The sequence below is a fragment of the Neopsephotus bourkii genome, unplaced genomic scaffold (genome assembly GCF_033783945.1).
Source record: "Neopsephotus bourkii isolate Nb327-2 ecotype Australia unplaced genomic scaffold, CSIRO-AGI_Nbou_v1 NB_1615, whole genome shotgun sequence".
Taxonomy (NCBI): domain Eukaryota; kingdom Metazoa; phylum Chordata; class Aves; order Psittaciformes; family Psittacidae; genus Neopsephotus; species Neopsephotus bourkii.
This window is the reverse complement of record NW_026902090.1, coordinates 2,344,143-2,365,029: the sequence shown is the minus strand read 5'-3', so window position 1 is coordinate 2,365,029 and position 20,887 is coordinate 2,344,143. Positions and strand designations below refer to the sequence as shown.

The 20,887-nt window shown below is 45.3% G+C and overlaps 1 protein-coding gene across 2 annotated transcripts in view; it reads left to right on the top strand.

The window, feature by feature from the left end:
* Positions 1-20,887, top strand: part of NT5C2 (5'-nucleotidase, cytosolic II) — a 68,745-nt gene that overhangs the window by 1,334 nt on the left and 46,524 nt on the right. The window contains exon 1 of one of the 2 annotated variants that reach the window (XM_061372587.1): positions 3,991-4,129. The exons of the other annotated variant lie outside the window; for it this stretch is intronic. The gene's annotated coding sequence lies outside the window, so the exon portion shown is untranslated. Of the gene's footprint in view, positions 1-3,990; positions 4,130-20,887 lie in introns of those variants that run through there. 2 annotated transcript variants of the gene reach the window in all.

Genomic DNA, 20,887 nt, shown 5'->3' with positions numbered 1-20,887 from the left:
GGGGAGGGATGATTCTGGGATTCCCATCTCCTTGGGATCAGAAGTTAGTTCCTAACAATGCCTAGAGTCCTATGTTCCTAAAGCCATGCCTATGAGGGCATTGCCTAGGGCAGAAGCCCAGTGGGGAAAACACCCCTTTCACTTGGGAGGGAGATGAGTCCAGCCCAAGGCAAGGCACTGCCCAGCTGTGGGACCAGGCTGCTCCTAAGCCTACAGTCAGGGATTGGCTACAGGATCAACACACACATGTATATAGCTCACCTTAGCCCCATACATCCATCCCACAGGGCATAGGAGGAATGAGCATCAGCCAGTGGAGACAAAGGAAAGAGACAGGAGCTTTGCACAAACTTGGGTGACAGATCTGCCTTGTGCCTCACTTTTCCGGGACTCAAATCTGCTCTCAGGCAGTTTTCCTGGAAGGACTCAGTTTTCTTGAAGCCCATTTTGGGTCAGCGACAGTGAGGCTGCAAGGCTTGGATTGTCTGAGTAGCTTATGTTTCGGTTGCAGGGCAGGGCTGGGAACTGCCAGTGCCCTGGCCCTGGAGCGTGATGCCTGGCCCAGGCTGTCTGGCTCACACTGCTGCTACAGAAATCCCCTACTTCATCTGGGTGGGGGTTTTTTAGGTCTTTCACATACTTTTCACCCACAAGTGTGTTTTACCACTTCCTTGACATCTGCTGCTTTGCATTACAATATCCTAAGTCAGGGTCTGCTGCTGGGAATAACTGACCGATAACTGAGAAGTTTTCATCTCTGCTTAAGTATGTGTGTAGCATTGTTCTGATGACTTTGCTCTGTTGCTTATTACTGATGATAGAGGCTTCTGTAGTTTTCTTTTGTCTTGGAAAAGTGGAGTGCAGCTTATCCTGGCCTCCTCACTTGTGCTGTTTTAGCACTGCCATACCTATTTAATCTAACAGCAAAGTCAGGAGTGTTACAGGCTTCTCCAGCAGAAGAAATGCATCTCTGCAGGGACCGCTGATGTCCATGGGTAAAGACCCTAGGATTGAATCCCTTTGCCTCCCAGTGGGTTGGGGTGCCCTGGGGTCTTTCTACACAGACAGAAGGAGACTGCATTAAGCAGGTGGGACCTGAGCCAGTTGCTAGTGTGACTACTAGGAACTTGTAGCTGAATGAGTCGAAGGAGTTAGAGCTAATAAATGATGATAAGCACTGCTGTCCTGCAGAACAAGGGTGCAGCTCCGGCTCACTGTAAGGTTGCTTCTTTCAGAGAAGCAAATGGTGGCTGAGACCTTTGGATCCGCTCAGCACGAGCTGCCAGTTCTGGGGGTGCTCCCGTGTTCCAGGCAGCTGCAGCTGGACCCCAATCCAGGTGGCTGGCACCCAAATGCAATTCTTTTGTGAGCCCCCTGAACCCCTGACCCTGCTCTCAGGGGCTGACTTGGCCAACAAACCTGGGAGATGTAAAGCCCTCCCAGTGATAGGATGAGCTGAAGCATGGCCATGTCCTCTCCTCTTGCCAGAGGCTGGAGACGAGCTGAATGCCAACATGTCAGCCCTGAAATGAGACGACAAGCTGGAAGCGGGCACAAATTAAAACCAGGGCAGTACCTGGGCTGTGTTCAGCCTCAGAAAACCTTGATGCCTGAGTAACATATGGATCTCTGTTGGGACACACAAACACGTCATCAGGAGGAAATTTATAAGGCTAGAAACCAGACAGAAAAACAGAAAAAGTCCCATAGCTAAGAATTGTACGCTACTGAAACCCAGGATTAAATTGCTCAGGACCATTCCATAGCTCCCAGTTGCTTCAAAAATCAGGTCTTGCATTTGAGACAGCATGAGGAGTCCTTAAAGCAGCCGCCTGCTGAGGGGGCTCATCAAACTCCCAAGCTGCAATCTGCCCAGGCTTCTGCTTCAGAGGCAAAAGCTGTCCTCTGAGCTGTGCGCACACAGCAATGGGATACATACCTTCTGGCTGGTTTCCAGCACAGTCCATTGAACTAATGCTCTGTGAAGGTGTTTCACCACCCAGCTTCACTGCAGCAGCTGCGTGAGAGGGAAATGCTTCCTGGTGCTGGGACAAAGCAGACCCAAGTGGCTCCTGGGAGGCTGCTCCCAGATCTCCTGTTGTACAGGCAGGTCTGATCCCCTGTGGAAGGGACAGCTCTGTCGGTAGGGACAGCAATATCAAGGAGAAAACATGTATATGTGTATCTAGATGTATATGTACACCTAGAAGAAAGCAAGTCGTGTTTGTTGAATTGCACGTGCACAAAACCACTATCAAAAATAGGAAATAGTCTGCAATGGGTACCTCTAACTCAGGTGTTTGTTTCTGACAGTGGCAGGTTTATGCTTCCCTGGTATAACTTCCCTGAGTCAGGCTGCCTGTAGCTCCAGAGCTCCCCAGGCAGCAGTCCTATCCCTGTATTTGCTGGCCCTTATCTAATCAGTGCAAGTTCACATCCTGGATGCCACCATGCTCTGTAATCCACTGTTTGATACCGTGCCATATGAAAAACCGTCATCTTTCTTCGCACTTCGGAGTCGCTGCCAGCTGAATTCATGCCATGCCCCTGGCTTTGGGGACACGGTGGAAGAGCTGAGACATGGTTCCTGCCCACCCACCCCCTGCCCCGTGCAGGATTTTGCAGACTTTGCCTTACCTGCCTTAGTCTCTTTCCTATGCTGACAGATTTTTGCCTGTTTAATACTTTCAGTCATCTTGATGGCTGCAGTGCATCTTCTGGGGTTATGTATTGGAAAGATATGCAGACATACACACACACAGACACACTCCAGGATGGTCCCCACCATGAGGACACATGGAAATGTGTTCCTATTGTGAGCTTCCAAATACAGGTGGACACATGCCCAAGTGAAACCCTTTGCTTAAATACTTGGTCCAGGTGCCACGAGATGTCTCAGTGGCATTGGGAAGTGCAGGCTGAGCTTCCTGGGTGGGTAACATTGCCCCGATGCGGCCTTGGTGCCCAAAACAGGATTTGTTTTACCCAGAACTAACTGCATGTATTAAATGCTGGTGCTGTTGGGTGCTTTCCTTTGGTGAGGCAATGGAGCAAGGCTCACAGAGCCCATAGAGCCACGATGGGCCAGCTATGCCTAAGTCAGCAAAACCTTGCGCTGTGGCATGTCCCAGTGCATGGAGGGCAGTGGCAGTGCCTTATCTCCTGGAGGGAGGCAGGGAAAGCTGAAGGAAGTGTCCTTGGGGAGATAAAGGAAGCACCATGATGGTGGAGCTAGAAAAGCTGCTGCTGGAGGAGGGGGAGGCATTCCCATCTTCCAGCCACCACTGAGGCATGGGAAGAGAGACAGGAACCCCTGGGTGCTGGGTGTTCAGCAGAGCAGTGAGGGCCCAGGACGAGCTGGGGCAAGTGACTGGCTGCCATCACCACTGTCAACTGGTGGCGACCACTCTGAGGTGGCCAGGACCCCTGGGGCTGTGGCCTGTTCTGGGCCCCCAGAATGAGCAAAACCAGCCAGTAAAAGGTTGGCGTGTTTTGCCACGGAGTTGTGGGGTTTTTTTGCCTGGGACTTCTTGGGCTGGTGCTGGCCCAGTGTGGTACAGCTGGCACTGAACCAATGGATAGTTTTTGTGCCACACAACCATCCCCAGAGCCTTTCCAGCTTAGACTGCCATGTCCGCAGCTGTGATTGCCATAGGCCTGTGCTTTCTGGTGGCAGTGGACCTTTGCTTGGGATGGGCTGGCAGGATCCCAACTGTCCCCTAAATCCCCTGCCATTACCACGGATAGGCCCCCCTCACCCCCCAAAAATCATTAATTAATTGTGGTATTTTAGCCAAAGCTCTGGCTCCTTCAGCCTCTGTAGCATGCTGTGAGTGCTCAGGCAGGCTGGGGGGGTGCAGGGCTGTGGGGTGCAGCCCCACAGACGTTGCCCAGAACCGTGCCAGGCTCTGTAGTTGGGCTGCAGGGAGGGTGTGTGCGGCTCTCGGGCTGGCTGGCACACTGCCCCCCGCTCGCTCTCTGTCTCTGCGGCTCAGTGCCGGGCTCGCACACTCTCCCCGGTCCCTGCCTGGCGGGCGGGCGGGGCGGGCCGCGGGCCGCGCCTGCGCAGTGCGGCGGGCCGGGCGCTGCGGCAGTTGTGCGGGGTAGTTTCTTCCGAGCGCGGCAGGAGGTGAGAGCGGCCCGGGCGCGCGGGGGCAGTGCGCGCGTGCCGGTGCGCGTGCGCGCGGCGCCGGGCGGGCGGCGGGGACCGTTGCGGTGGTGGCTGAGGTGGGGGGAGCGTCTCTGTGCGTGTGTGTGTCCCGTGTGCCCCCCCCCCCCCCCCCGAGCTCCCCTCAGGCGGAGCGGGGTCCGTCCGCCCGCCCGCCCGCCGCCTTGGCCGGGGCTGAGGAGGGGAGGGAGGGGCGGCGAGCGGAGCCGGGGTGCTCCCGCCGGAGGCATTTCCTCTTGTGCCGCTGAGGGAGACTCCTCAGAGGCAGCTCCCGCCCTGTGGCCGCCGGGCTGCGCCCCGGAGCTGCCTTCCCGCCGCGGGGCAGGGAGGCGGTTCGTCTGCCGCCCTGAGGAGAAGGAGCCCCCGGTACGGTGTCTGTAAGCGGGGTGTCCGTTTCTCCCTTCCGTCTCACGTGGAGCGGAGGGGTGCCGGCGGCGCCTTCCAGCTCGCAGCATACCCGGGGGCAGCCGCCGCCCCGGCCGGGCTGGTGGGTATCGGCGATCCTCTTGTTTGAGAACAGCCAGCCACAGCGCTTCCCGGGCAGCCTTGCATCGGGGTGAGGGTTCATTGTCACTGCTCTGGTTTGAGTTGCTCTTGGCAGTACGGCTGTATGAGGCTTGAGCTGATAGCCTGAACCAGGAACGAGCACCAAGTAAATACATAAAATAAAAAACCCCAACGCGGAACTGCTTTGCTCACACTTTGCTCGTGCTTCTTTTTAATCCCCTCCTTTTGTGCCAGAAATAATGTTGCAAAACGTATAGCGGAAACGAACCTACAGTGGTGTCTGCTAGGCGAGATGATTTAATAGGGCAGCACTGTGCTTGTAGCACAGGCAGTTTTTAAAATTCCTGGAACCCCTGCGATTATGAAACCCTCAAGTTTGTTCCCTCGCTTGTGTTTCTGAAGGCTGCCAAGCTGGATACTGAGGATCCTCTTTGAGGTGGTCGAGAGAGCGTTCCTCCCAAGGCATAATCACTCATGTTTTAAAATGTTTAATTTTGGTTTTAGCTTTGGAAGATACACTGTTTGAACCTCAAAGATTGTGAAATGCTTTCTTTGTCGTCACGTAGAAACATCTCTCTCTCACCTATCCAAATTGTCCTGTGTGTCAGTTTAGCATTACGTCTTGTCACTGACTGAGATAGATTGTGTTGATCCATATACCTGTTTGTCCCTGGTGAATAAGCTGAAAGCAAGAAGATTTTCAGCTCCTTTCAGGTGCGGTGTGGTTTTACTGAAAACCAAACAAAACTCAGAGCTACATTTTGGTCTTTGGTTCACATGCTGAATGTGTAGTTCTAGCAGTGAGGAAAAACCTTGGTATTTCATTTGTGAACCGATCGGCTCTGGCAGTCTGTCTCAATCCTTGTCAGCCCCTGTCAACTTAAATATAGTTTAGAGTAGAGCTGCTGTTTAAAATAACCTATTGCCGTTAGTCTGGAGTCCCAAAGATCATTCAGGAACTCGCTGGTTTGATTAACAGCGGTTGGAGTTTGTTCAAGCATAGACGTACTTTCATTATATAGCACAATGCAACCTTTACTCTGTACAGCGTCATTCAAACAGATTGTATGGCGAAATGCACGGCTGAGTTATGTTTAAAATACTCCATTGAATGAAGCACAATTGCAGAGATAAATGGGGGGGAAAATGGTAAGAATAGGAGAAATGTTTTCAGCTGAGGTTTGAAATTAACAGCCTGTTAGTATGTGTGCTTTGGTAGCATTAGTGTTAGACGCTGGGTGTAGGGGCTATGCCAGCAAAAATCAGATGCAGGCTGAAATTTTCCCAAGCGAATTTCCAGCTTGTATGATAATAACAATAGTAATAGCACTGAATTGCTACTCCTTGACATGTTCAATTCCTAATGTAGCTTGAATTGAAAGTTACCAGACGCTCCCTAAAACCACTAGAAATATTTATCCTAGCCTTTTTTTTTTATAACTTCAAGGGGAATGTTTGTTTTTGAGAAAAACAGAAGCCTTAGTGTGGTGTTTACTGGCAAACACTGCGGTGGTGTACTCTTGGGAAGCATTGAAAGGAGTGTTTTATTTCCTTTACAAATATACTAGTATATTATTTTTGTATCGGAAGCAAAAGGGAAGCAAGCTATGAAAATGAGATATTTAACTGATGCTTATTGAAAAGGCAGATAGGTTTATTTGCTCAAATCATACCTGTTATTTGCAGTTCAGCTTAATGAAATAATGCTCCAGTTAAAAACTGATAGATGGGTGGTTAGCTCGCAGCATAAGCTGTTATCTGGGAATGGCTGCAGAATAGGTTTGCAGTGCTCCTGGATGAACTGAGATGATCTGCAACCTTTGAAGCCTACAGAAATTGTAAGCAGCAACTCGCGAGGAGGTACAGAAAGAAGAGCTGACTGCAGCTCTGCTCTGAAAACCCTGGCCAAGAGACAGAAGGGGGGTCATGCAGTTGCACTCAGTGAACCCATTCTTTTGTAAGAGTTTGAAATTAGGGGGTGCTGTGGGATCCGTGTGGTTCAGTACCACACAATCTGCTGTTGCTTGGCTGCTTGTGAAAACCCTGCAGAGGTCTGTGATGGCCCAAAGTAATATTACCACCAGCTGCTTGGTCTGGGGAAGGTGAATTAATGGTCTCCAGCCAGGCTGCAGTGGAAAGTTGTCATAGGAACTGGCTTGCTGTTTGGCAGGGCCGTGCCTTGTCTTCACTCCTTTGAAAGAACACCTCAGTAACTAGTCGCCTCAGGATAAGAAATACTCATATGCCATCCAGCGCAAACACATGGAGAGAGTAAGGCACTACAGCTGTATCCCAAGGGAAACTGAGGACAGCACCATATGTCAGCAGAGGACAGCCTGGGGATGAGTTCACCGTGCCTGCTCTAGGCCATGTCCCTGCCTCAGGGTGGCTTACAAATGCTGATGTCCTGATACAAAACAGCTGTGGCTTTTTGGCAGTGTGAATAATAGGACAGAAAACTGAACAGAATGTGCCCAGGAGTAGAAGCGTGGTTTTGCTCTTCAGGGTGTGTTTGGGATGAGGTATGTTACCAAGTCAGTGCATGGGAATTCTTCACTTACTGTCTGTACTGCATCTACGGTGTAAATTTGATTTATAAGTGTCAGCAGCACAAATATAATATGAAATTACATTTGAAATGGCTATGATCTGGACTGGACTAGATGGTCTCCAGAGGTTCCTTCTAACCCTAACAATTCTGTAATTCTTCAAAAGTTGGCTATTCTGTGCTGAAGCATATCTTATTGAGTACCTTCAAAGTGCACATTCATATAAATATTTCCTATTGTAAAATGTCTGTTTTCTGCTACTAAAAAAAATGACTATTATGCGTCATGGTTATGATACTCATGGCAATGAGCTGTATTTTGCTTTTTAATCATTATGACTTCTTAATTGGAATGATTCCTAAAACCTTGGACTGTGTACTCCACATAGAGAGCGTGTATAACATGAGTCTGCTTTCTTAACACAACTGCAGAGCAAATCCACCATGTACAATAAATAAAAATTAATGTATGGTAAATAGACCTTAAAAAACATCTGGGAAAAACTGCGTAGATATTTAAGGTAGCCATTGTAAGCAACTGATAATCCAGACCCACCTGCAGAAGTCTCATGTGTTTGCAGGGCTAAAAAGGAGCAGGGAGACCTGCCTGTGTCAAGCTGTACTAGGAAAAATACATCATATTATATGCCAACATAACATCAAGAAGGAAGCCTAGGTAATTCAGTTTAAGAATCCCATCACGGTCTACTGAATGTGTGACCATGCATGCACAGTACTATAAGGTCAAAAGCAGATTTGCTTTTACTTCCTGGACAGTTGGGTTTTCAAACCTAGGGGTAGTGAATGGCTTTGTGCCAGACCTCTTAGTCCTATCAGTTTTTCAAGTCTGGTACAGGATGGTAGAGGCTGAGCTTGTTGCTTGCTGGTGACCTTAGGTTATCATCCTCTGGCCATGAATATCCGCTGTAGGATTTGCCAGCACAGCCAACCTTTTTATGGTAGTTTCGTTAGAGCTGAAGTTCTGACTAAACCGGAGAGGTTGGAAACCCCACTGTGATTATCTGCATGCTACCTTCTCTGAACATGTAAGCGAGAAAACAAGTGTGTTCTTACCCTGTGCATCATGCCAGCTGAAACTGCTTCAAAATCTGCAAAGATGTGAGCTCATTAAATGTGGGGAGCAGGAGTCATAGCAATGAGATACCTATAGAAATGCTGCTGGGATGAGAGCAACCTTTTGGTTTCTCTTTTGAAATTACAGTGCAGAGTTTCTGTAGGTGGATGGAAGAAGAAAGGAAGACCCAAGGATGTAATTTTGAGATTAGAGGCTCCAAAATGAAGTAAGTTAGTAGAAACAGATGTGTGGGAACAATGTACCCTAGTACTGCTTGTGCTGTACCCATCCTGTAAATAAGAAGACAGTTGCGGTCTCCAAAACTACCATTCTGGCTCTTTTCACCACAAGTGATTTATTTATAAACAAAGGCTTCTTTAAGTCATTATGCGGTCCAAATGTAATTTAGTTAAAGAGTATTCACAGCTCCCAGCTGCATTCCTGATATTTTCAAACAATGACTTATTATTTTGCATATACACTTACTATAAGATTATAATTTAACTTTGCTTTAGCACAATTGGTTCAGAGGAAGGGGTAAAACAGAGATTTCCTGTACGGGTTTCTGTGGGAGGCTCTGCAGTAGGGTGGTTTTCCACTGTTTACTTAAGAACAGGCCTTTGGATTAGCTGGCTTTGACCCAGGCCTTGTAGTTCTCCCTGTGAACATTGGCATAATACATAAAACACTTAAGGTACATTCTTGCTGGATTTTCAGGAAGTAAATTCTCACTGAACCCTCAGGAAGGTACACTTCCCCAAAATATTTTCCAGCCGGGGTGGTCCAGCTTTGGCAAGTGTGGTGGCCAGGTCTGGGTTGTAGGATCTTCTGGGTGGGTTGCCCCTTTCTTTTGCAAGCTTCTGCCTTTTGCCTGGCTGCAGCTGCTGCCTGCACTGCTGTGGTAGCAACAGCTGTCTTCCAGCTGTGTGCATTGGGTTCAGGAGGAAGTGCTTAGCTGTTCAGGCTGTGTTTGTTGCTGGAATCAGTATTCCTTATCTCCTTTGGAGGATAGTAGATGTGGATGGGAATCAACTCATACTGCTCTCCACTTGGCGTTTGCATCTAATGTGTAGTGCATTTGGTCGTGGTGTATATACAAGAGAAACTTTCTAGTTGGCTTCTAAGGTAACGTAGAAAGGAAGGTAAATTTGAAAGATTGCAGACTGATGGTTTAGCGTAGCGCATATGAAAATCTCTAGGCCAGCTGAGTTCAGCTGGTGTTTGGGTTGATTCAGTTGGTGTTGAGTTGCACATAGGCATGCATAGCTAATAATTAGGAACTTGGGGTCAGAGAAGAGCATGTGAATGTTTTGCCCTCAGAAACCCAAAGAGGTGCTGAGTGAGATTTATGCCAGTGCTTTGTAATCATAACACAGCAATTACCAATAATAACATCTGAGAGTAAGTACTAGTAAATGGCAAGCTGCTTAGGTAATTTTGGAAGAAATAAAACCAGTTGCAATTAAAAATAAACTAGTTTTAGATATTGATTTCGTTTGCTTTCTCCATCTCCATCTGAGATACCTTGTTTTTTTTTCCCCAGTGGAAGAGCTGAGCATGTTGGCAAAAGTCTTTCAAATGTTTCTTTCTGATCTTTTCAAGGTGTCTTTGGATATTACAGAGCAATTCCATTTCAAGACTATGCAAAGACATATGTGGCCTTTGAAGTCACAGGAAAGTGCTGCAAGATCTGGTCCTGAGTGTCCTGGTTAAATCATGTCCTTTCTGACACCCTATGCAGTATTCACTGAGACCATTTAAGAACAGATACCCATAATAGCTGCATAGTTATTTCTTTTTGACTGCTTGTTCAGTTCCACTTTTATATGTTACTCTCTGTGTGTGCTTTTAGGTTGGGATAGGCTCATTCACTAAAGAAAACACTGATCGATTGAATATAAGTTGTGGGTGCTCTGAGCACCAGTTAGCTTGAGGCTGACCCTGGAAACAGCTCTTCCAGTTAGTTCCTATAGCTTTCCCATCATTGAATACAAGTGGCTAAGTGAAGCTGGAAAGAGGAATTTAACGTAAGCAAGCCAGACTGGTAAATCATCTGTTAGTTCTGCTGTCTGGAAACTGAGGCAGGAGTCAGATTTCATTTTCCGCTTCGTGTCACAAGCATCAGTTGGACCAGTGATGTTTAGGCAGGTCAGCAAGGCAGTGCCTGTTTTGAGTCTTCTGATGCTTTAGGATGCTGCATTTCCACATGGCTTTCCTTTGTTAAAAGAAAATGAAACATTGCATGAAGGGAAGTATAAACACATGGATGGGGTCTCTCTGAAGGGAGAAATGGTCAACAGACCTTATTCATCTGTAAAGCAGGGCTGCAGCTGACAGGGCTGGATAGAGCTCTGCTAGGGAAAATTGATTAAAAATGAGCATTTGCTACCTGAAGATGTAAGTGGTTCAAGAAAGTAGATAAGATACAAGCCCTCTCTTCTGTATTCTTCATAGTAGTTGCTCTACCCAAAAGTGTCACTGCTAAGTAGTGACTGGCATTCCGGATGATGTTCCATTAAGTCCTTTTTAGTTAATAACACAAATTCAGCCACTAGAAGGCATTAGCTTTCCTGTACCTTTAACCACCTGGTGACTGCAGACATCCTGAGCAGAGTGTGTCTTGCACATGCTCTGGTGTTTACTAGTATCCTCCTTATAGTGGTGTTGAAATGGGATGGTTTTATAGAGGGTATATTAAAAATTGTCATTGCTGGAATCATGAGCAGATGTGGTATTTTATGAGCAAACTTTATACTAATTGGAAAGAGTTGCTGTGATCTGAGATCATAGAGTCATAGAATGGTTTGGGTTGGAAGGGACCTTAAAGATCATCTAGTTCCTTAAAGATCATCTATCCACAGGCAGGGGCATGAAATAGCCATCTGTAGCCTTCAGTAATCTGGGGACATTTTCACTTCTGATCCAGAAAAATAATGCTGTAGCCTTTCTAAGATTTTGTTAAAAGTGCATTTGTAATCTAACCTTTTCTATTTTTTTTTTCATGTGATAATAGATTATGTAGGTTCTTAACCTCTTAGTTGACATGGTTTTTAACTTCTCTTGCAGTACTGCACTAGCAGTTTTATGAGCCAAGAACAAAAAAACTCTGCTTGCTAAACTTGAGCAATCAGGAGGGAACGAATGGTGAAAAGCTAACAATGTTTTACTCATCCACCACTCATTTTTTCTTCACAGAGTAGATGTTAACAAAGACACTAATAAAAAGCACTTTTAGTCTTCATAAATCAATGTGTGCTGCTGGGGTCAAGAACAAATATTGGAAAGGTTAGGACATGTAGAGAACTCTCTGCCCATGTTGTGACGCTCAGAGCCAGGCTGGGATTTTTTCAGTTGCTGTTTTGAAAGCATTTGGAAGGAGGCATTTCTGTGTCTGCACAGGAGGCTTTGTGCTGGCTGGGTATGTGGTCAGGCTTTTTTTTTTAGTGGCTACAGTAGGTCAGGTAACATGCTGAAAAGAAGTCCTTCTCAGGCAATCAGGACTGTTGTACTACTCTGCTTGGGACAAACAGTTTTAAAGGCTTTTTAGAAGCCAGGGGGTTCAAGCTGTTCATTAAATCTGCAGCAGGAGCTTGGCTGCACTACTGAGTATGTCTTCAAGTCTACACCCAACAAGGTACTTGAGGTTCCCTGAAGAGAGCAGTCCTGGTCAGAGGGAAGGTTCAAGTGTTGGGAATTCTCTCCTCTGGTTTTGGGATAACAAGGACCTGCTAATGATGCCTTCTTAGTTTTCATCAGTGTTCTCTTACCCTTCAGGCTGACAGGTTTCTTCCAGGTCACAGCTGATGGAGTAGGTCTGTCACTTCATCCATGTTTCTTCTGAGTACCACCTGTGCTGCTGCAAGTACAGAGAGAGCACTGTGTGTGTCCTCCTCAGCTCCTGTGAGGGAACAGTCTTCTTTGTCAGCAGGAATGATTTAACATATTAAAAAACAGTGAACTGAAGGGACCATGGAAAGATGACTCTGTTTTCCACAGATGAACCTAGTGGTTTGTGTTTTTCTTGGATAGGGTAGTAAGAAGTTTCTGAAGAAAAGAAGTTGATACGGTTGGAAAACTGTATAATATAGGCCTTTGGTATCACTTGATAAAGCTGAGACAGTTAGGTTATCAAAGAGAAGCCAGAAACTTAGCAAAAGCTCAAAGTCATCATAGATTCAGTTATTTTACTGATGAATTAGGTTATGTCAGTTGCGTAAGAAATGCTGTATGAATTAGCAGTGTCTTGGAGGAACATGGGAATTCTGCAGAGAAAGTATTTGTAAAATTAATTTACTTGTACAGTTTCCTGTAGTGGTGCCTTGGTACTACACATCTGTCAAGATTAAATGAGGTTTGGGGGCTGATAACATCTAGGTGGGAACACTATTGTGCCCTAAGGACAGAATTGTAATTTCATTTGTAATCAGGCAGACTATAATTACTATGTTTGCTTCTGATTAAAAAAACAGGTCAGAAAGGGAATGAATTGTGCTCTTTTATGTGAGGGGAACTTCGCTCTGTAAGAGCACTTCAAAACACCTACAGACTTCACATTCCCTGTTTTTTCATCTTTGTGCTTGCTCTGTTGGTAGGTCTGTGTAGTTTGCTTCTCATTGGCAAGGAGCTGCTGTGTGGGACTGCTGGCTAAGAACAGAGCACAAGAAAGGTTGGGGGTATACACTTTCCTGTCTCCATGCTGAGTGATAAGTACATGTCCAACCTCTGGTTTGGGGAGAAGGAGGATTTCTGTGTGGCTCAAGTGAGGAATGCCTGTGGTTACTGAACTAGGAGGAACATAGAGGAGGGAGTTATACTTCTGGCCTTGGTGAGCATTTCAGGAGTGTTAGAGCCAGCCCGGGGTGATTTTGATGAGCTTAGCCTGGTTGCAGAAGGCTCTTGCCTTCCTCACTTGAAAGGCTGGGTAGTCTCAGGGAAGGCATCTTGGAAGCGAGGTGGGTAACTTACTAAGGACAGAAGTAGGAAGCTGGAGAAATCTGTAGTAGGCTAGTATACATCTGGAGCCCTTTATGTTAGGATAATTGAGAATCAAGAACCTCTTTATCTTCACAGTGCCATTTATAGCTGAGGATATCATTCTTTTATGTTGTTTGTATTTTGTGGACAAACAGCAAGTTAAAAACTGTCTGAGTTTTGCATATGAAGTGTGTGCTCTTGCTAGCTATTAAGGCCTTCTCTTCTGTATCTGGCTTAGTTCCAAAGTCCTCAGCTCCTCCATCTTCTTTTAGAAACATGAGTTTATTTGTCAATAATCTGCCTCTTATTGGTAGGTAATCTCTCAAAAGGAAAGGGAACCATGCTAGTATATGAGCGTTTGGTAAGTTTTTTCCTTGAAGGTGGGAGAAGAAGGGAATGGCACTGGAGAAGGAAACTTAGCAGAGAAGAGTTCTCACTGGTTTTGGCAGAGCAGCTCTCAGAATTACTGGATCATCTTCAGCTGCTGATCTCAGTATTTGTTTTCAGCAACTTTTTTTATGAAGGAGGAGCCAATGTTCCCCAGTTCAAGTATGCCAGCTTCTTCCTTCAGCAGCTTGTCCCTTGGCAAGTGCTGTGTCCCTGGGGCTCGCTCTGACTAGCCAGCTAGCTATCAATGTCTGGGCTGAGCGAAGGCTGAAGGGACATGTAAACTCATGTTTCCAGTCCGTGGAGATGGTTCAGATGCTGATTCTACTGTCGCATCTGTTTATGTAGAGCATAAGCATATAAAAAGGGTCCAGCCAGCATGGAAGAGAGTTCAAGTGTCTCTAAAAATTTATCCTTATTTTTCCTTTTACTTTCAAAGATTAGAAAAAAAAAAAAACAGAATAAGCTTTCAGTATCTTTGCTTTTTCTATAAAATATTAATGAAGCAAGGATGTGATCTTCAGAGACAAGGGTTTTTTTTACCAGTAAGCACAGTTAGTAAGGAAAGCCAATAAATATGTCCTTCCTCACCTTCAGTGTTCAGAGATAAAGAGGAGTTCTGGCTGTTTGCGTTATCCAGGCTGACCCAGTTGCATGCCTTCAGAATGACTGTGCTACTGATTGGAGTTGTGCATCTCAAATACTTTGTCAGTTGCTTCCGCGCTTCTGGAAAGGCCCGTTAATTCTGTTAAGACTTCCTGAAACACAGTGGAATCTAATGAAAAGCGTCATTGTTTTATAAGACCGTGATCTGCTGCCAAAAGAGCTACTGTTGTATAATCCTTAATAGCAGGTTAGAGTGGCAGTCATCTCTTGGTTTGCAATTGGCATGTGGAAGGATGGCTTTACAGTTCTCTCTCCGGGTATGGCACGTCTCATCTTGTTCTCTCTTTGGGAACTGTAACTCACAGAGAAGTGCTCAGTTATGTTATGTTGGTTATAGATCCTTGCACAGGTAATACCAAGTATTACTTAGGGGTGACAAGCTAAAGGGGGTGGAAGAAACTGGCAGTTTCCTTTGAGAAGGGAATACTGAGTACCAGGGGTTATATTTGTCTGTTTTTGCGGCCAAGTTCATTTGTTGCTAAAGATGCTTCCTGGTTGTTCTGATGTAAAATAATAGAGTTGGAATAGAAAAGTTTATCTTGAATTTCCTTTATGATTTGCAGAATTCAGTGTGCTCACTTCCATGCTGACATTTCTGACTTTCATGCCATTTATGTTAACCCGCAGCTTGGCTGGCATGCTGTCATGCTTCATCTTTGTAGCAATGATATTAGTATTTGCAGATACCAGTCAAACACTGAGTTCTCATTGTGGGTATTTGCATCAAAGCCTGCCTGCCAGTTTTCAGCTAAAGAACAAGGGAACTCTTAAATATTTTCTTTAGGGAGGACTGTATTACAGCAAAAGGATCAAATTCATCTCTAGTTTTTAATCTTTCAGGACGCTGTGCAACCAAAGGAATTGCTTACAGGAAAAGCAGTGTGAGTGAAACATGTGAATTTATCTTACATGTTTCTTACTGGAATTTAACAGCTGGAACTAAAAAGCAGTGAGAACATCTTAGCCAGGTCCATGCTTGCTATTGGCAGGCACTCAGTTGGACAGCAGGTTAGGAGCCTCCTCAGCAGCAGAGATTGCTGCAGGCTGCTGAAGACCTTTTCCCAAGGAAGCAAGTTTCTTCCCAGGGTTTTTGGGGTGCACAGTTCATACTGGTGTTTGTCCATTCACCTTCTCTACAGGTGAGAATCATAGAATAGAATCATAGAATCATAGAATAGTTAGGGTTGGAAAGGACCTTAAGATCATCAAGTTCCAACCCCCCTGCCATGGGCAGGGACACCTCGCTCTAAACCATATTACCCAAGGCCTTGTCCAACCTGGCCTTGAACACTGCCAGGGATGAAGCATTCACAACCTCCCTGGACAACCCATTCCAGTGCCTCACCACCCTAACAGGAAAGAATTTCCTCCTTATATCCAATCTAAACTTCCCTTGTTTAAGTTTTAACCCATTACCCCTTGTCCTACCACTATAGTCCCTAATGAAGAGTCCATCCCCAGCATCCCTATATGCCCCCTTCAGATACTGGAAGGCTGCTATGAGGTCTTCACGCAGCCTTCTCTTCTCCAGGCTGAACAGCCCCAACTTTCTCAGCCTGTCTTCATATGGGAGGTGCTCCAGTGCCCTGATCATCCTCGTGGCCCTCCTCTGGACTTGTTCCAACAGATCCATGTCCTTTTTATGTTGAGGACACCAGAACTGCACACAGTACTCCAAGTGAGGTCTCACGAGAGCAGAACAGAGGGGCAGGATCATCTCCTTCGACCTGCTGGTCACGCTTCTTTTGATGCAGCCCAGGATACGGTTGGCTTTCTGGGCTGCAAGTGCACACTGAAGCCGGCTCATGTTCATTTTCTCATTGACCAAAACCCCCAAGTCCTTCTCTGCAGGGCTGCTCTGAATCTGTTCTCTGCCCAGCCTGTAGCTGTGTCTGGGATTGCTCCGACCCAGGTGTAGGACCTTGCACTTGGCATGGTTAAACTTCATGAGGTTGGCATCAGCCCACCTCACAAGCGTGTCAAGGTCCCTCTGGATGGCATTCCTTCCCTCCAGCGTATCAACAGAACCACACAGCTTGGTGTCATCGGCAAACTTGCTGAGAACGCACTTGATCCCACTGTCCATGTCAGCGACAAAGATGTTGAAGAAGACCAGTCCCAACACCGATCCCTGAGGGACACCACTCGTAACTGGTCTCCAGCCGGACATTGAGCCATGGACCACAACTCTTTGTGTGTGGCCATCCAGCCAGTTCTTTACCCACCGAGTGGTCCATCAAATTGATGTCTCTCCAATTTAGAGACAAGAATGTTGTGTGGGACAGTGTCAAATGCTTTACACAAATCCAGGTAGATGACATCAACTGCTTTACCGCTGTCCATCAGTTCTGTAGCCCCATCATAGAAGGCCACCAAATTGAGACCTCTCTGGAGTTTTCTTCCCAATTATTGCTTGTGCCTCAGCCTCTTATTCACTGATACTTTGACTTATAAGGTGAGGAAGAGTCACCTGAGGCATGATACTCAGTTTCACTGACCTGCTGTGTAGCTCAAACTGACTTTTCTGCATTAATTCTTCACTCTGAAAAAAGACTGATTTAAACATCATCCCCCATGCATTTAGAGCCCTTTGATTCTGGAAAAACTATTTCAGAAATTTGTTGTTTCATGATTAACTGCCTTCTATTAGTATTTCTTTTGTGTGGATTTATTTAATTTCCAGGCATGGGCTCTTGTCCTGTCATTGCTATACTGAGAGCCCTCCACAGTCACACTGTTCTCATAGGCATAAATGCTTCTAGACTATTTTCAAATCACCTGCAGAGCCCCTCACTGTAAACTGGCAGTCTTCCACTCCAGCCTTGCTCTCTCTCACAGCTTTATTCTTTCCTTGATATAATTGGTATGGTTCTTGAATGGGGACAGCTGGCTGAAGACAGTTTTCCAGCAGCATTTGCAGCAGTGACAGATAAGCACATGGTGTCCTGCTTGGTAGTCTTGTACATTATATTTGTATGGTTATATATGACCTGCAGTCATAGCGTTTCTTTGAGAGCTCATCTTTGCTGATTCTTCTCTGTAGCATCACTCTTGCTCTTCTGGGTAAAGGCTCACATTCCTTAAGTATGGTCCTTCTTTTTGCCTAGCAGCGGGACAGTACAGGGGACGTTAGACTCGGAGATGCGGAGAACACCTCTAACAAGCTGTTTGTTTAAGAAGCAGTATGTTGGAAACAACTAACACGTTAATTCTGCAGGAAATAGAGAAGCATGAGCTATATGCAAGCTGGAAACTATGCTAATTAGCTCACTGGAGAATTTGTGGTTCCCGTTTCAAGGCAGTAAGCTGGGTTACAGATAAATGAGGAGAGTGGATGGTCTCATGATACTCAGGGTCAAATTTGAAGTTTGCTCCTGACAGAGTTGCACTGTGGATTTAGTAGTTTTCCAGATTCCTTTCTAACCATCCGTGAAATTGATGATAATAATGATTAAAACATTTTAAATAACTAGTGCTCCTTGGAGTTCCTGAATGAATAGAACTCCTTGAATAGAAATGGATGATCACCTGAAGAAACTCCACATTTATCTGTGTTTTTTAGTGTGTGTAATGGGTCCTGGATTATCACTGGAGCTCTAGGCACTGTGCAGCCACTCTGTGGATAGGGTTGCCAGTAGAAATAGTCTGATAAAAAAATCCATGTAAAATATATATTTAATATATAGCCATTACTTTTGCATCTGGCTTAATGACAGAGGTAAAATTAAGCCTGAAATTAAATAAAGTCCTGTAATAAGCCACATGAGTAGCATTTTCCCTTGTTATACCTTACCCATCAAGAAATAACCTGTGGGTTACCATCATCTATCAGTCAGCCCATAATCAATAAAGTATGGCTGGGAATGCTTTACCAATTTCACTAAAAGCATGCTCTTGGAAAAAGCAGCTTCACTGATGTCAGCACCGTGGTGGTGCCCAAGAGAAGCAGCTACACCCTTCCTGCAGGAGGCCTCAAAGCTGGTGTTGCAAGCTTGGAGGTGGGAGAGTTAGTACAATCCGTGGGGCAAGCAGAGTGTTATCAATCCATTTTAATCAGTGGTTCTTGGTATAGCTGCAAGTATACAGGCTTACTACTGTAAGCTCAATACTTGTGCCTGTGGTTAACCTTAACAGGTTCTTAACAGCAGATCTCTACCTCTTTAATTCCCTGTAATGGGCATACAGAATTATGCTGCTTAAAGCCAACCTCAGGTTTTAATTATCATGAGCTTTGAAGTGTCTCTTGGAAGTAATTAAATATTCTAATAGGAAGAGTATATTTTGTCCTTCCTCCCATCATGAGCCTGATTCCTTGCTGTCAGAGAGGCGGCCACCCAAAATTGGAAGTTCTTCAAGTGAAGAACTTTAGGCACAAGGAGAAATAAAAGAAGTCAATTTCCTGGTTTAGGTAATTTATAAGCTTTATATTTGGAAACTGTGGCTTTCCAGTGTTGCCAGACATCTCAAATCATGGACATGTTCATTTTCCAAAAGCATCAGTAATTGAAAACACCTTTTGGAAACAGTTTAGCATTGTCTATTAAGCAGAAGCATCACAATAAAACACAAAGTGGTTTGAATTGTCATCCCAGGGTTGTCAGGGAGAGGGAAGGAACTATGTGAACTGGGAAAGAACTATGCGAACTAACAGAGCTAGTGCATGAAGCTGCAATCCAGAATAAAATCAGAGTGTCATTTGGCATCCATGCAATCCCTGTGGCTTGGAGATAGTCAGAAGCCCACTGCTTCAGGGCTTTTGTCATGCTTAAGTACAGATAGTTCTCAGTCTTAAAGAATTTAAGTCTTAAAGTGTTGTGTGCAGTTCTGGTGTCCTCAACATAAAAAGGACATGGATCTGTTGGAACAAGTCCAGAGGAGGGCCATGAGGATGATCAGGGGACTGGAGCCCCTCCTGTATGAAGACAGGCTGAGAAGGTTGGGACTGTTCATCCTGGAGAAGAGAAAGCTGTATGGAGACCTCATAGCAGCCTTCAAATATCTGAAGGGGGCCTATAGGGATGCTGGGGAGGGACTCTTCATTAGGGACTGTAGTGATAGGACAAGGGGTAATGGGTTAAAACTTAAACAGGGGAAGTTTAGATTGGATCTAAGGAGGAAATTCTTTCCTGTTAGGGTGATGAGGCACTGAAATAGGTTGTCCAGGGAGGTTGTGAATGCTCCATCCCTGGCAGTGTTCAAGGCCAGGTTGGACGAAGCCTTGGGTGAGATGGTTTAGTGTGAGGTGTCCCTGCCATGGCAGGGGGATTGGAACTAGATGATCTTAAAGTCCTTTCCAACCCTAACTATTCTATGATTCTATGATTCTAATTTGTAGGCATGGTCTAGATATCCATTGTAACTGATGCCTTAAGACTGTCTTCTGGTTGTTCTTCATTAACTGAATTTAGTGTTGTCATCTGCAGTATGTTTTCTAGGTTTGCCATCAGGTAAAGCTGATGTAGCCTGAAATACATGCAGGTAACTGGTTTAGGGTTCCTGGGGAGACTTAATCAGACTGGCTCCTTAAATGTGTTCATTTCTGTATTGTTTAAAATTCTCATTGGTAGCAAATTGAATGGGATACACTTTGTTATCATCAAGGGATTAATAGACTATCGTCTTAAAAAAAAAAAAAAGAAAGCATCAAACTAGAGCCATTTCTTGAAGGATTCTGCCCCTTCTGCATTATTCTTCATCTCTGTTCAGTGCTGCCTCACCTCTCTTGAGAAGATTTCTTTTTAGAAAATCTCCTTTTAATTATCCTTAGCCCTCCAGAAGTGGGACCTCCACCAACTTCAGCAAGCTCCTTTATCACAAGACTTCTTGTCTTTTTTCACATTGTACTGGTAGGAGGTCAGGGAGCAGTTTATGCTGTTTTACAGTGTGTTTTGATGGTACTCCTGAATTCTGTGATCATCCTGACTTTTCTGTACATCTGGGACCTGTAGTTCCGAGTTTTCAGGAGCCTTCACTCCACCCTTGATGAGAACCCACAAAGCTCCTTGAGATGGAGCAGCATTGCAGTGGGGAGCCAGGAACTACTGTAGGCTTGGCAAAGGCACCACAAGATTTGTCTGTACACCCACAGCCTCTGACTAGACGCAAAGCTTTTAAGTAGCTAATGTTAGGTGTGATGATTTTTCTCTCTATTCACTTTCCACTGTGTATGTACATGTGTGGGTTGTACTGACATGTTATTAATGATTCTTGAAGCAGAATGTGTGAGAAGAGGCAGATGTAGTGCATGGCAAATCAGCGTGAGTACGCTACAACCTTGGGATTGGATAGTGATGCTTTTGTTTTCTGCTATATAAGCTCTTGGAGAACATCCTGAAAAAAAAAGTGGGATTGTCACTGCTGTTTTGCTCATCTCTGCGTTTTAGCGTGTGTGCTTCTGATTTGGCATTGCATCACCAAAGTATTAAACTCAGAAATAGTGCAGTCAGTGCATTTAAGCTGAACACATCAAGTGCAAAATTTTCTAGCTAATCGTTGGACAAAAAAGATAAGGAAAATAATACTAAAACTTTAAAGAGAATGCTTCTGGACATGTTATTTTGTA